General features: G+C 31.5%; 1 pseudogene; it reads left to right on the top strand.

Moving 5' to 3' along the window:
• The first annotated feature begins 3,969 nt into the window (after positions 1–3,969).
• Positions 3,970–5,843, top strand: LOC124944853 (annotated as a pseudogene).
• The last annotated feature ends 846 nt before the right edge of the window (positions 5,844–6,689 follow it).

Genomic DNA, 6,689 nt, shown 5'->3' on the forward strand with positions numbered 1-6,689 from the left:
AAAATGGGAGCATATGGGTTAATTCGAATCAATGTGGAATTTTTACCTCTTAAAAAAAGAATAGGCTACTCCTCGGTATCTCACATAGGTTTCATAATTATAGGAATTGGTTCTATAGCCGATACGGGACTCCATGAAGCCATTTTACAAATAATCTCACATGAATTTATTGGTACTTCATTTTTTTTAGCATGAACAAGTTATGATAGAATACATCGTGCTTATCTCGATGAAATGGGTGGGATTGCTATACATTTGACGTAAACGCGCTTCCAAGTCATACAGAAAAAAGTATGGATAACTAGAGACGGTTTGGCTAGCCCATTTCTTTTCTAACTCGATTCAGAAAATTCGGACTCAATCGCTCTTGAAGGACTTACATTAATCCTTAATGGAAGCAAACACAATAGAAGTAAAGCGCTTTTCCCATCCTGTGGGCCGGTCCGTCTTTTTGTTCATTCCATTTTTCGGTTGTAAGAGCGGAACAATCCATGCTTGGAAATCCATTTGTGGTGAAACAAAACAAAAACTCATTCGAAAAAATAAAAACAAAATTCCTTTAAGTAATAAAATACAAGAGATCACTCAATTATATTGTTGGTGGCAGCAACTTTTTCTTCTTAGAGATGAAAAAAGCTAGAGATAGAGTAATATGGAGAAGACAAAATTGTTTCAAGCACAAACAGAACCGGAAACACCCTTTATTTCAAAGAGAGGATGACGGGTTATTCACATTTCATTTGATGGTTAGGGGAGAATTGAAAGTTAAGCCGTGGTAATTCGAAAGATTTCTAGGGGGAAATAGAGATGTCTCCCATGTTACCCATAATATTAAAAGTATTGACGTAATGCTACATGAAGAGCATAAGTCAGATGACGAAATGGGATGAGGGAACCCTAAGAGAGTCACCGACTCCAACTACCGTCCATGTATGGATCGTACACGGACGATAGTTGAAGACGGCGACTCTCCTAGGGTTCTCTCATCCCGTTCCATCATCTGGCTTATTCTGATTGCAAAAGAGGGGAAATTAGCCACATTAAAATTACCTTCTGGGGAGGTCCGTTTGATATCCAAAAATTTCTCAACAACAGTCAGACAAGTGGGGAATGTTGGAGTGAACTAGAAAATTTTGGGTAGAGTCGGATCTAAGCGTTGGCTAAGGATGCGTCCCGTAGTAAGAGGAGTAGTTATGAACCCTGTAGACCGTTCCAAGTTCAAAGTACCATTTGTATAAGTAAGAGTACCCTTCGTTACTTGATTTCTTTTTTTTTTGAAAAATTACTTGATTTCTTCTTCATATAGATAGATATAGGATCTATGGGGTAATTTGAAATAATCGTAGAAGTTCTTTGATAACACGTATTCATATTTGTCAAATATTTTATGATCAAGACAATTGGCTGAATCCCGTGAAACCATTTCATAGAAGTTCATTGATAACTTCTTTTTACAAAGTAAATCGACTTCGACAATTACTGTCCAATTTACAATAAAAATCCCAAGTAATGAGAAATTTATGAAAAAAACTTTGAAAATACCAATCATATCATCATGTTCAATAAATACTCATGGTTATATAAGAATCTAATTGAATAATCGAAGTCCATTCCAAATGTTGTCTTTAAATATAACATTTTTTGCTCATCATAGTACGTAATAATATTAAAAATGATCATCAAGTTATATTAAACATTCTAGAAAACAAGTTGAGTGCATAGCATTGCATGAGTAGTTCCTTTGTTCTAGCTATACTAACCAAAACATGTCCATCTAGCCAAAAGATCCATTTTCAAGTAATGCAGTACCAAACTTACTAAATTTGTAAGAATGTCAAATACTAGCTTCGGTTATGAACTATGATAGAAAATTAGATAATAACTTAAAAGACAAAAAAACAAGAACATCAAAAGTGCAATTTCAACCTTAAACGGGACATCTTAATAATATTAGACGTAGAACACTGAAAATATGAATACTTAACTTGAATATAACAAAAGATTACGCCGTTGCCGGGGAACGAACCCGGGTCACCCGCGTGACAGGCGGGAATACTTACCACTATTATACAACGACTCGATGTTTGACATTTAATTAAATTCTTTATTATTAAAATTTATTTTACTTTTTATTTATAACAAGATTTTAATTTCAGTAAATTTTTATCTTTTAACTTTTTTAATTTAGGAAACTAATACGATCCCATAATTATCACCCAAGTTTAAGTTAAAGTATTCTAAGTAAGTTTTGTCACTTAAACTGTACCCTTCTCACAAATCTATATACTGACCCATAAGTTTGTGCCGAAAAGTATCAACACTACAACAAAAAAGACCTCTGGCGACCCTTAAAAAGACTTCTGCCAACCCTTAAAAGCGTCGCCAAAAATATCACCGACCCTTATTCTTGCGTCGCCATAAGCAGGGTCGGCGCAAGTTATAACAACGCTTATTTAAGCGTCGGTAAAAGTAATTTAAGCGTCGCTAAAAACCCATTTAATTTTTAACAATTTTATTTTATTTTTTATTTTTGCTTTTTAAATTTATATTATCAATTTTCTCTATATTTTGATTTTATATTTTAAAAAAAAAAGGTAAATAATCATTAAAAATGACATTTATAGAATTATTTATTCTCATTATTGACATTTTAAACAATAAAAAAAGAAAGGTAAATTTTCTCCCATAGTATTATTTCACAAAATCATATTACAAATTTCAAAATAATCTATCATATTACAAATTTCAAAATAATCTATCATATTACAAATTTCATAATAATACAAATTTCATAATAATAGATTTCAGCCCAACCATCATCAATGCACCATCATCAATGCTATCATCAGTTTGTGGATTCATAATAAAATCTTTACCTGTAATGCACTTTTAAAATGCTCCAAATTTAAAAACCTTAGATGATTAGATCTTAATAATTATAAAATTTTCCAATAAAGAAATGTAGATAAAACTAAAAACAACTCTATTTTATTTTCTTTTACCTGTTTCCAATTTCTTATTCGAGCAAAATTCGACATATGCGGAGAAAGTTCATGTTCAACCTGAAGAAGAGTAATAATAGGAAAAAGAAAGTTAAGGGAAAGATTCAAATGGAATCAAATGTAACAACCAAACAAAATTGATATACATTGAAGTTAACAACAAAAATACCTTTATCATTTCAAGACACTTCAATAGATCAGCTCTTGTGAAACTCTGTTTATGTTGTTTGCCCCTAAGATAGAGATTTCAAAAAAATAAGAACTAAATGTATTTTTGTAGTAAAATAATAATTGTTCGCATATGAACCTCAAGCTGAAGCTGGGTTATTATTGTTCCACACCATTAGTGATTATTGTTCCACACCATTACTTCACTATTTTATCGCGTCCAAGATACTGTATCCATCGCCTCACCATCCACTACAAAAAAACAAATATAAACAAGAGGAAAAAAATCATTTGAATGAATAATATTATAAATGAGTGTAGTGATGGTTATGAGCATACAACTAGATGTGAATAAATTGTTGCAAGAGCACACACGACGCACATCTCCTTGTATATTTGGCAATGGAAGTGAGTTCCTTTCCTGCAGAATCACTTACTATACTAAGTTATATTGATCATGCATATTCCTCGCAAGGAATAAAATAAGTTTTTCTTCTTCTTAAAAGTACCTTATGTGAAACTTTCATAGAATAGCATTTACCATGTTACCAGCACCAATCCTAAGAGCAACCTTGACAAGTCTTACATTCTGTTTATAGAAGTGTTAATACAATATATGGTTCATAATGAAGGAAAACATTAAAAAATTTACCTCATCTCCAAAAGCATAGACAAACATATCAATCTTGACAATCTCATTGAAACTAATCCTCAGAATCTAGAATACAAGAAGACAGACATTAATATCTAGAAGGTACTATCTATATGTAATTACTGTAATACTATATAAATCCTGGGAATGGATACATTATTAGGTCATAAAAAGGATGAACTACGTTTCTTGGGATCTAGAGACATTCACAAATGTTCTATCAAACAAAATAAGAGGGATGAACTGGAATGGCTAAAAAGAGAGACCACCACTGTAAGTTCTTACCCATAAAGCTGAAAATCAAATTGAAGTTCTTGTTCCTGTTCACAAATGATAAGTGCCTGTCACAAATTATTAATACAACAAAAACAGAATATCAATTAATCATGCTGCTATCAAGTTATTAACACAACAAAAATAGAATAATCAATTTGTTTCTTTAACACACCTCTATAAACAAAAATTAAAATATTTTTCGCAATTAAAAAGGATGCCATTGATGAACTGAAGATTTCTCTTATCTCTATAATACTTGCAGAAAACAAAAAGAAGAGAAAAAGAACAGTCAATTTTTCATCATTAAAGAAGAGAAGAAGGTTGCTGCCCTACATTCCAACTGAAGATCCCACTAGGAGATTAGAACAAATGGCCTCGCTGGCAACAACTCTTACATCAACCGGAGCTCATTACAGAAACGAGCTCACTTACATGCCCGGAATGGCTCCTAGATTCGCAAATTCTGCTGCTTTGGAGCATAGCGGAGTGCAGGTAAAATGTCTTAACAAAGATCGAGGCTTCCATAATTCAATCGATTGGATAGTAAAAATTCATATATATATTTGAAATTGTGCAGGTTCTGTCAAAATAGGATTGTGAAGCCTTAAATTTGTGCAAAAGCATGATGGAAAGAGGGGAATGCCTCCCCCTAATGGTTGTTTATGACCCAATTGAAGGGTGAGTTAATTGTAGTTTATGCCTTTTCTATAAAGAATAGAATACACATGTACAGAAAAATTGGTTTCAAGATTTTCTTCCTTGTTGTTTTGGATAGATATACTGTTGAAGTGGATAGACAGATAAAGGATCTGACTATAATATCGGAATATGTTGGAGATGTTGATTATTTGAAGAAGCGCGAAAATGATGATGGAGATAGCATAATGACATTGCTTTATGCTTCTGATCCATCAAGAAGTCTCAAGAAGTCTCGTTATCAGCTGATAACAGAAGCAACATTGCCCGTTTTATCAATGGCATCAATAATCATACACTGTAAGTAAACTGTTTTAAGATTTGATCTGATAATTCATATGTTCCGTTGTCTTACTTATGAATAAAATGCAGGGATGGGAAAAAGAAAAGGAATGTCAAATGTGTGAGGTTTGATGTTGATGGTGAATCGCGAGTTTTTAATTTTAAATTTTGAGAAAAGGATGTACTACGTTTCTGAGATCTGAAGACATTCGCAAATGTTCTATCAAAGCAAAGAAGAGGAATGAACTGGAATTATTAACCTGTTATGTTTGACTTCTTCCTCAGCCATTGCCTGCAACTGGTATTTGAAAGTTGAGTAACCAAACTAGGTAGAGACGTTTGTTTACTACTGAGTTACCTTCCCCTTCCTGTTGTTCAAAACATTTGTCATCCCCTAAGTCAAATTATGAGAGGAAAACGCAGAGGAGGAGGGTTGGAAGATACCTGTGGCTTCTCAAATCTAAATTAGGTCAACTAAGAGCTTTCGAGATCATCTCCTTTCGAACAACATCCGTTGATTGCAATGACCTTGTAGAAGAGATGATTTATGTCCTTTTCGGCTCTTGCGAATCTCAGCCTTCTTTCCAGATCCGCTGCGGTAACGCAACCTGATTTGAGAGAGTTTGTTGTCGAAACTGTCTGGATCTGATGATGATGATGCATCAGCAGCAGTGGATTTAGTTTCGGCGTCGTCGGAGTCATCGGCGGAAGATCAGAAGTTGAAGGAAAACCTAGAAGGTGAGAAGTTGAGTTTATGTGGAGATTAACAGAGTTGCCATCTGGATTTGAACTTTATCACCCTCTCTCTACTTAACTTCATCTATCTCATCGTGTGGATGTCCTATTTTTAGTTTTCTTTATATTTCACACATTAAAAAGTTGACGATGAAAAATGTATTTATTTTATTTTAGATATTAAATAATTTGACTAGTTTGTAATAAAATTATAACTGATCAAATATTTAAAAATTTTATAATTTTACAATTTTTTTTTAAGACTAATTAGTTAAGGATGAGAGTGAAAATAAAAACTGTTTAATTTTTTTTTTTAATATTGTAATTATTATGTATTCATATTTTTATTTATTTATTTATTAAATATTAAAAGTTAACCTAATGAAATATATGATATACATTATTAGTCAAAACATTGGATAGTCATTAATGTTGGACCCCTCTAGTTTCATTTTTCAATCTGGCAACAAAAATTAAATTAAGGGCCTTCTTTATATGAGAATGGTAGTGACCTTTAATCAAATAAAATTAAAACAAAGTAAAAAAAATTTTATCCAATAATGAGATAACCAACAATAATTAAAATAATGGTCTTGTTTGATTCTGACATGTAAATTACAAATAAATTACTTAGCTAATTTATTATATTATTTATCTACAATTTTAATTTATTTTATTTTATCTAATTTTAATTTTATTTAATTATTTTATATTAGTAATAAATTCATATTTAATTTAATGATTAACCGACTATATTGTAAAAAGTATTTAAAAAATTAAAAATAAAACATAAAAAATATTAAAACGAAATGTTTAATAATCATTTGCTTATAAGAATTTTTTAAAATATAAATAAATAAAAAATTATAAAGGTTGTC

The sequence above is a fragment of the Impatiens glandulifera genome, chromosome 7 (assembly GCF_907164915.1).
Source record: "Impatiens glandulifera chromosome 7, dImpGla2.1, whole genome shotgun sequence".
NCBI lineage: Eukaryota > Viridiplantae > Streptophyta > Magnoliopsida > Ericales > Balsaminaceae > Impatiens > Impatiens glandulifera.